Source organism: Podarcis bocagei, assembly GCF_964188305.1.
Source record: "Podarcis bocagei genome assembly, chromosome: Z".
Classification (NCBI taxonomy): Eukaryota; Metazoa; Chordata; class Lepidosauria; order Squamata; family Lacertidae; genus Podarcis; species Podarcis bocagei.
The window spans coordinates 13,486,013-13,494,706 of record NC_138140.1 but is presented as its reverse complement, the minus strand read 5'-3'; the positions used below and the strand labels follow the sequence as shown (position 1 = coordinate 13,494,706).

At 47.2% G+C, this 8,694-nt stretch overlaps 1 long non-coding RNA gene across 1 annotated transcript; it reads right to left on the bottom strand.

Annotated features, from left to right (window-relative positions):
* Positions 1-1,699: 1,699 nt before the first annotated feature.
* On the bottom strand, positions 1,700-3,590 carry LOC308579226. Its single transcript, XR_014004374.1, has 3 exons — positions 3,413-3,590; positions 2,504-2,843; positions 1,700-1,814 (listed from the first exon to the last, which is right to left on the bottom strand). It is a non-coding gene; the product is annotated as an uncharacterized lncRNA (long non-coding RNA).
* Positions 3,591-8,694: the final 5,104 nt, after the last annotated feature.

Here is an 8,694-nt window from a genome sequence, read left to right as displayed (position 1 = left end):
AAACTGCGGGAGGCAGTGGAAGACAAAAGTGGCTGGCGTGCTCTGGTCCATGGGGTCACGAAGAGTCGGACATGACTAAATGACTAAACAACAACATAAATAGCAGAATGTGAAACTCATTGTAAATAATGTATTATCAGAGAGTTTTCAAATATCAAAGGGTACCAGACAAGGGTGCCCATTGTCGCCCTTACTGTTCATATCTGTGGTTGAGGTATTGTTACAAAAATTAAGACATACAAGAGCTGTTACAGGAGTAAAATTAGGAATAAAAATAATATAAGCTGAAGGCTTTTGCCGACAACCTAGTTTTAACATTACAAGAACCCCAATTGAGTGGGATAGTAGCGCTGCAAATAATTGAAGAATTTGGATCTCTAGCAGGATTTAAAATTAATAAATCTAAAACAAAAATGATGGTTAAAAATATGAATGAGGAATTAATAGACCAACTACAGAAGAAAATGGAAATCAAGGTGGTAAAGAAAGATAAAAATTTAGGTATATGGTTATCTCCAAAGAATATAAATCTATTTAAAGACAATTATGTAATAATATGGAAAGAAATCAAAATAAATTTAGACATATGGAGTAGACTGAAAGTGTCATTCTGGGGAAGAATAGCCGTGGTTAAAATACAGGTGCTATCCAAACTATTACAGTCCTTACCACAGCGGTAGCAGACTCTGCCAAGGGGCTCTGATGCAGCTGCTCAGCCTTCAGATGGAGTAGTTGTTCTTGGTCAGCCAAAACCTCCTGCCATATTCTCTCGCAGGCACAGCAACAGTCAGATCTCTTGGCTCAGGGATGGCACATTCTTGCAGGGAGGGGACCATTTGGTTCTCTGGGCAGTGGTGCGGGGGCCAGAAAGGCGCTTTGCCTCTAAACCTGACCCCTCCACAGGTGGTCCGGCTCCATCAGGAACTCTACTGCTTGCTGCCATGCCACAGAGAGTGGAAATGGCTTGGTCTTCCCTGGTCTCCTGCACTCCAGAAGGATCCCTCGGTGATCTGGATCAGCCCCTCTGTGCTGCTGCATCTCTGCAGATGGCAAAAAGAGAGGGGGAACCTGCACCAATCTCACCCCTTGCTGCCTCGCCTAGAGGACAGAGGCCTGTCCCTGCCTTCTCGGCTTCTGCTCTGTTGCTCTTCCTGCTAAAGGACCTAATCCTGGCTATGGTACCACAGCGGGAGCCCTCCAAATCCTCTGTCTGTTGCCATGAGGCAGCAAATCAGCTGGGAATCCAGAGGGAGGAAGAGATTTGGAGACTGGCTGCTGACCCTGTGGGGAGCGGGTTCTCCAGCTGCCTGGCCTCCCCCCACAGGGAGATTCCCAACATCTCTCTTAGGCCGGTAGAAGCCTGAGTGCCTCATACGTGAAAGAAAATTGGAGGAGGTATTCAACCACTTTCTCCAGGTGATGATAAGCTAAGATGGCCACTTCTCTGCCCTCCATTGTAGACCTCGGAGTGATCTTATGGAAGGCCTCCAGCAGCACCTCCACCGGTCAGAGATGAAGGAGAGGGTCACTCCGATGGAACCAGGAAGTAGGGCTGTCTCAGGACCCTTGGGCTGAGGTTCTTGTTCTGACATTGTGAGGCCCCTCCCAACAAACATGTGTCATGGCCACCCAATGGCATGGGGTGGACTCCCCTACTTCAAGGCGGAGATTCTTCTTTCCTACCCTGGCAGCATGCCGCTGAACTCTTGCAGCAAGTGGGAGATGTCCAAGGGCTCGAAGGTGCTCTCAGCAGGAAGGTCACTGGCCAGGAAGCACTTGGCCTCCAGGAGCTGCTCCGCAGGAAGGAAGGTGACCTGAAACAAGACATGAAGGTCAGAGAGGTCCACAAGGAGAACACATTCATTCATTCATTCATAGCATTTGTACTTTTCAGCCAAAAGGGCTCTGACAGAGGCTTATATGAAATATGTTTTCCCTTTTCCCTTTTAAACAACAGTAAAGTGGTACCTCGGGTTAAGTACTTAATTCGTTCCGGAGGTCCGTACTTAACCTGAAACTGTTCTTAACCTGAAGTACCACTTTAGCTAATGGGGCCTCCTGCTGCTGCCACGCCGCCAGAGCACGATTTCTGTTCTCATCCTGAAGCAAAGTTCTTAACCTGAAGCACCATTTCTGGGTTAGCGGAGTGTGTAACCTGAAGCGTATGTAACCTGAAGCATATGTAACCTGAAGCGTATGTAACCCGAAGTACCACTGTACAAAGTTAGTATCCATTATGTAGAAATATCAATTAACCCTTTCCTAGATTTACATAATATTTCTTTAATGACAAACAGCATATAGAATGCTATTTAAAATAAGATTCAACCAACTACAATATAGATGACTAAATTTTCCTTTACAGCATTCATTCTCCCCTTCTAAAATATTTGTCCAAAAAGTTTTCTTTGATCTTTGATAGCTACGGTATTTGCCAGACTTGGTGATACCATTATTCTACGTCCTAAAGCTAAGTCCCCTGGAAATGCCAACTTTCACTTACCCCCAGGAGTCTTTGAGATGCCCTATTCTAATCCAAATAAGCAAGGGTCACTACAGCAAACCTCTGCCAACCTCTCCACGCTGAGGATGCCAGAACCTCAGTTCAAACAGCCTCCGTTTCTTGGTGACATGGAACGCACGGCCACCATGCCAAGATTCCAGGAGAGTCCATGTGGCCGAGTGGTTAGAGTGCTGGGCTTGGACCTGGGAGAGCAGGGCTCAATTTCCCGCTCAGCCACTGGGTGATCTTGGGCTTGCCACTCCCTCTCAGCCTAACCGGCCTCACAGGATTGTTGTGAGGAGAAGATGGGGAGAAGGAGAAATACGCACGTCACCTTGAGCTGCTTGGAAGAAAAGGGGGATCTACTGTAAATGTCATAAACAAATCCATAAAATACCAATTGTGAAAAGCTGACCCATACCAGTCGCACAGTATTTCTTCAACAGGATTTTGTACAGTAGCACCTCGGGTTAAATGCTTAATTCGTTCCGGAGGTCTGTACTTAGCCTGAAACTGTTCTTAACCTGAAGCACCACTTTAGCTAATGGGGCCTCCCGCTGCTGCCGCGCCGCTGGAGCACAATTTCTGTTCTCATCCTGAAGCAAAGTTCTTAACCTGAAGCACTATTTCTGAGTTAGCGGAGTCTGTAACCTGAAGCGTCTGTAACCTGAAGTTTCTGTAACCCAAGGTACCACTGTACTTTCGATTCCTACACCAGACGGAGATCACTTCCAACTTGCCTGCATTTGGACTCAGCCGCAAGATAGAATAGCCGCAAGAAGAATAGTAAAAAAATAAGTGAGTAATAATAGAAAAGGTGTAAAAGTGAATAAAAAAATAAAATTAATGAGTGAAAAAAGGGGTTTGTGTATATAATTAAAGAATGTACTGGTAGTAATTTTGACTCACAGGCCATTTTAATTTCACTGGTTGTCAGATACCTGGGTAAGGGCTAAGGCGGTATTTCCCTTCTATGGTTCAGGCCTCCTGCAAGGGTGCTTTTACAGCTCTTCACAGAAAAAAAAAGAAGAAAAAGAAGAAATGATTTAAAAAACAACAACCAGGATAAATATTATAAAAAAGAAAAACATATATATTAATAGCTGATACCATGCTGTGTATGTTTTCCCCTGTGGTGGCCTCTGGTGTGCAGTTTCCCCCTGAGCCCCGGCCTACTCTTGTCAGGCCAGCTGCCAGAAAGTTAGGCCTGGATCAGGTCTAGGCTACGGCAAGCAATTATTTGTGGCCTTCCTGGCCCTCCTGGTACTTTCCTATCTCCTTTTGGTGTTGGTGGAGGCTGCAGCAGTGGTAAGCTGGTGTTCGGCTGGTGGGGGACTACTTTTTTCTTTCTGCTTTGTTCAGCTTCAAGCCCCAGAGCTCCGCTGGGCTGTTGGTCAAGTGCTCCCAGTTCCAGCACAGCCTAGGTCACGGGGGGGGGGGGCTCTGGGCGACTTTCCTGGCTGACGCACCAGACGTCCCCGGCTCCCCTCTGGTGGCGGCGGTTTGGACAGCTTGGGGACCAGCCAGGCAGCGCAGTTGGTGTTGGCTGTCCTCAGGAGCTCCACACACTCGTGGCACCTGCCATCTTGCCCTGCTAGAAGTCCTTCAGATATTTTCAGATATACTTGATAGTTTCCTACGCTAGACGGAGAAGATCACTGCCAACTTGACTGCATTTGGATTCAGCCGCAAGATTGAAAGCATCTGCTTTATATTAACCGCATCCTAGTATGGGAACAAGCCTGCTTGTTTCAACAAACGCTACCACCCTCCATACCATCCAACATTTCTCAGATGAAAACAGGGACTTCCTATTATACATGGGTGTCTCCCCCCAGCCCACGCCCCCTATGTGTTTTATCAAACTGCTGGTGGAATATGGGGGAAAGAGCAGGGCTAGCTGAGCTGCCCCAGTGGGACTTACTTTTAAGTAAGGTTCAAAGCCTGGTTCAGAGTTTGAACTTCAAACTGTGCATTGTTCAAGCTGTAAGCTCCAGTAAGTTCAAATGCAAGCATGCTCACGTCTGAAATCTTGTCCCATTCAAGTCAGTCAGAGAACACAAAAGTATCTGCAACCCTTTTAAACAGTTAGAAGTAGGATAATTTAAAAACCCACAGGCTTCCAAGGAATAACACTAAAAATGCTGGTTCTGACCTCCTTAATTTCTGCTTGTCACACATCAGTTAAAGGGACACTAACTCTGCCGGTGCATCAGGGTGGGGGTGGAGGGTGGGGAGAGGTGCCAGTCTATACGCTCAAGGTTACCTTTGCATATGTATACACATCATGATGGCATACATACACACATGCTAGAAGGGGATTGACACAGGCAACACGCCTACAGCTCAGTTGCCATGCCTGATTCCTATCAACTGAACTCAGACGGAAAACACACACACACACTTCTGAGTCTGTTACAGCATCCTCATGCTCACAGCCTTGTGTTAGCACTTTCAAAGACTAACACATTTATTTGCAACCTCAAAGGGAGTTAATTAAAAAGCTCAAGACACTTATTCACAACACCAGCCCTACAGATATTATGCAATGGCCAGTCTTTTAAAGACCCACAAAATGTAGAATCATAGAATCGGAGAGTTGGAAGGGTCCCTGGGGGTCATCTAGTCCAACCCCCTGAAATGCACCAAGAGCTGCAGTTCTGCAGCACGCAGGGAAAATAGAAACTAAATCCCCACTCAGCCATAGTGGTCACTAAGAGATCTTGGGCCATTCACTCACTCTCAGATGAACCTCCTTCACAGGCTTGTTGGAAGGATAACAGGGCAGGAGGAAGCTATAGATGGCCCGCTGAGTTCCTTGGAGTTCAAGGAGGAGCATAGGAAGTTGCAGTGTTCTGCAGTGTTTGAGGCAAACATGAAAGCAGCACAAAAAGGAGACCAATACGGTGCCATGGATCAAACGTGGGACTTTATGCATGTGAAGCAGGTGTTCTGCCATCACGCTTTGCTCTTTCTTCGGATACATGGAATTTTGCATTTTGGTTGGAAGAGACCCAGAGTGTCATCTTGTCCAACCCCCTGCAATGCAAGCCTCAATGTATTCAATATGTGTTTCTTAAATACAGTGGTACCTTGGTTTAAAAACAGTTCTGTTTAAGAATGATTCACTTTACGAACTCTGCGAAACCGGAAGTAGTGTCCCGGTTTGTGAACTTTACCTCAGTCAAAGAACGGAATCCAAATGGTGGAAGGGCACCCGTGGCGGGAGGCCTCATTAGGGAAAGCATGCCTCGGTTTAAGAATTGTTTTGGTTTAAGAACGGACTTCCTCAATGGATTAAGTTTGTAAACCGAGGTACCACTGTATGCATATTTTAACTGCTGATTTTATTAATGTTTTGAATCTTTTAGGTCTATTTGTTTTCAACTTCTGGCTTCTTTTTGGTTATTTAAATGTATATATTTTATTTTATACAGATAAGGGTTGCTATTTACAAAATATATTCAGCACAACTAACTAAATAAAAGGTAAATGTAAACAGTATTACAGTTCTGCCAAACATTAGCTTTCTTAGAATTTGTAATCCACAGTTAAGACTTTTAAAAAGTGCTGATCTGTACAAAGAAAGAAAACCACCTCCCTCCCCACCTCAAGTCTAACATACGATATTAACTCTCTCTCTCTCTCTCTCTCTCTCTCTCTCTCTCTCTCTCTTTCATGAGTTAGCATCCCATTCATGAGTTAGTTAGATGTCCAACTATTGCTTGCTCATAACTGCCAGCTCAGCCAAAAAATACTGAAATAGGAAGCAGTTCCTAGCATTTTTTAAACCAGCCTGGTGATTACAAATGCATTTACCTAGAAGGCAAACTTCCTCCTAAGTAATCTTTCAGTTTTCCAGAGAAATGCAAAAATGTGCTCTATTCTTAGAGGAAGCAGTAGAATGTTTATTGTTTTTAATTATCTCCTTATCCCCTTACTCATCCTCATTTGGCTGCGCAACAGGACAAGAAGGTGGAGGAAGAAGAGTTGGTTGTTGTGCTTTAGGCCAGTGTTTCCCAACCGGTGTTCCGCGGCACACTAGTGTGCCGTGAGACGTTGCCTGCTGTGCCGTGGGAGGGAGGCGGGCGAGTCGGGCGGCGAGAGGCAGGGCGGCGGCGGCGAGGAGAGGCCGCCCAGCGCGGGGCTCTTGCCGTCTGCCTGCCTGCGTGGCGCTGACGTCCCGGGGCTGTAACGTGCCCCACATAGGCACACGCGGGGCGGCGAGCTCCCTCCCTCCCACATCCCATCGCCGGCTCTGCACCAGGCGGTAGAGCTCGGCGAAGTCGCCGCGCTGAAAGGCCAGCAGCGCGCGCGCCTTGGCCAGGCTCTCGCCCGCCTGCGCCTCCAGGCACGGCGCCTCGGCGTCGGGCAGCAGCGAGCCCAGGAAGCGGCCCAGCCGGCCGGGGTCGCCCGCCTGCAGCAGCGCCTCGCTCCCCGCTCCCCCCCAAAACCATCCCCAGTACCGTGTCTGGCTGCAGCAGGGAAGCAGACCCAGAACCGCTAGCCTACCCAAGACCGGACGCTGCACAGCTGCTGATGGCGAGGCGGCTGCCGCCGCCTCTTTCTCCGCCTTCCTGCTATTCATTGGTGCATAAAGTGGGATTTATTTTCATAATGAAAAGAGAGAACGAGGAGGGAGGAGCGCAGATGCAGCCCAAGTCCCGGCGACCCGGATTGCGGCGGCTTGGAGGAGGACCATCGGGGGGCAATAAATAAATAAACTGTAGATAAAACTCTAAAGCGACTCCCGCCCGCCCCAGAATCTCTCCTATTCTGCCCCTCGGGCTTTCCCAGGAAAGTAAAGTTTGCAGGAATTTATTTATTGGATCCCCAGTTGGGTGAGGATTGGGGGTTGGTCAAATCCAGGCGTACACCCCGCCTCCAGCTCAAGTTCCTGTTTTGCACAGGAAATTTCCTTTCCTTCCCTTCCTTTCTTTGCTTGGCTTGCAAAAACATCGTCCTCTTCCTCGTGTCTCCATCGCGGGAGGAAATTTGGAGGCGAGGAAAACCATATTGTGGTCAGCGGCAGTTTCACCCCTCGCTTTCCCTTTGCCTGATGGCCCGTTTTTTCCCCTTTTCCTTTTTGCAAGCGTGCGGAGTGGCTGCGCCCCGGTAGCAGTCCCTGCTAACATGCAAGATGAGAAAGAATGCCTCTATCTACCATTACCTTCTATGCTGTTACTATTTTTTTTTATTTTTTTTTACATAAGTAAAAAGTGACCTTTCCCCATCTGGCATGGTGGTGTGCCTTGAGATTTTTTTCATGAAACAAGTGTGCCTTTGCCCAAAAAAGGTTGGGAAACACTGCTTTAGGCTATGGCATAGTCGGGGGGGGGGGCTAACTTCTTGTGGCCCTCCAGATCTTCTTGGACTCAAACTCCCATCAGCCACAGGCAACATAGCCAATGGTCAGGAGTGATGGAAGACGGGAGTCCGGCAATATGTGAAGGATCACAGCTTAGCTGATCCTGGCCTAGATATGAGCAATTCTAAGGAAGCAACAGAAGGTTAGTCCATGTTCTGCTTCTGCTGCCCAGCTTAAGCATGGCTTAACAACAATGATAAAGGGGCTAAAGAAGCCTGCACACTGAATGCTGGGAGCTTCTCACTTGGCAGCAGATGCATATTTTCTACTTAGTGTACATCTCACATTTACTTCTTGCATATGCTCTATTGTTTCATTGGAATTTGCATAGACTGCAACTTTAAAAAGGTAAAGGTAAAGGACCCCTGACAGTTAAGTCCAGTCACGAACGACTCTGGGGTTGCAGCCCTCATCTCACTTCCCTGGCCGAGGGAGCTGACGTTTGTCCGCAAACAGTTTTTCCGGGTCATGTGGCCACCATGACTAAGCTGCTTCTGGTGAAACCAAAGCAGCACACAGAAATGCCGCTTACCTTCCCGCCAGAGCGGTACCTATTTATCTACTTGCACTTTGACGTGCTTTCAACTGCTAGGCTAAATACAAAATAGATTCTAAATGAGAAACCACACAGATTCCAGGACAAACTTTGTTTCTGAAACTTCAGAATGAAGTGCTGGCTAGGTTACCCTTGGAAGAAAACGAAGAAGACCCACTTTAGATCCGAGAACTATTCTAACAAATAAAATTGAATGGGTACCTTAGTGCATTACATTTACATATCATTGGGTGCTAGCACAGCAGAGCAGAAAGAGTGAATGAAAGT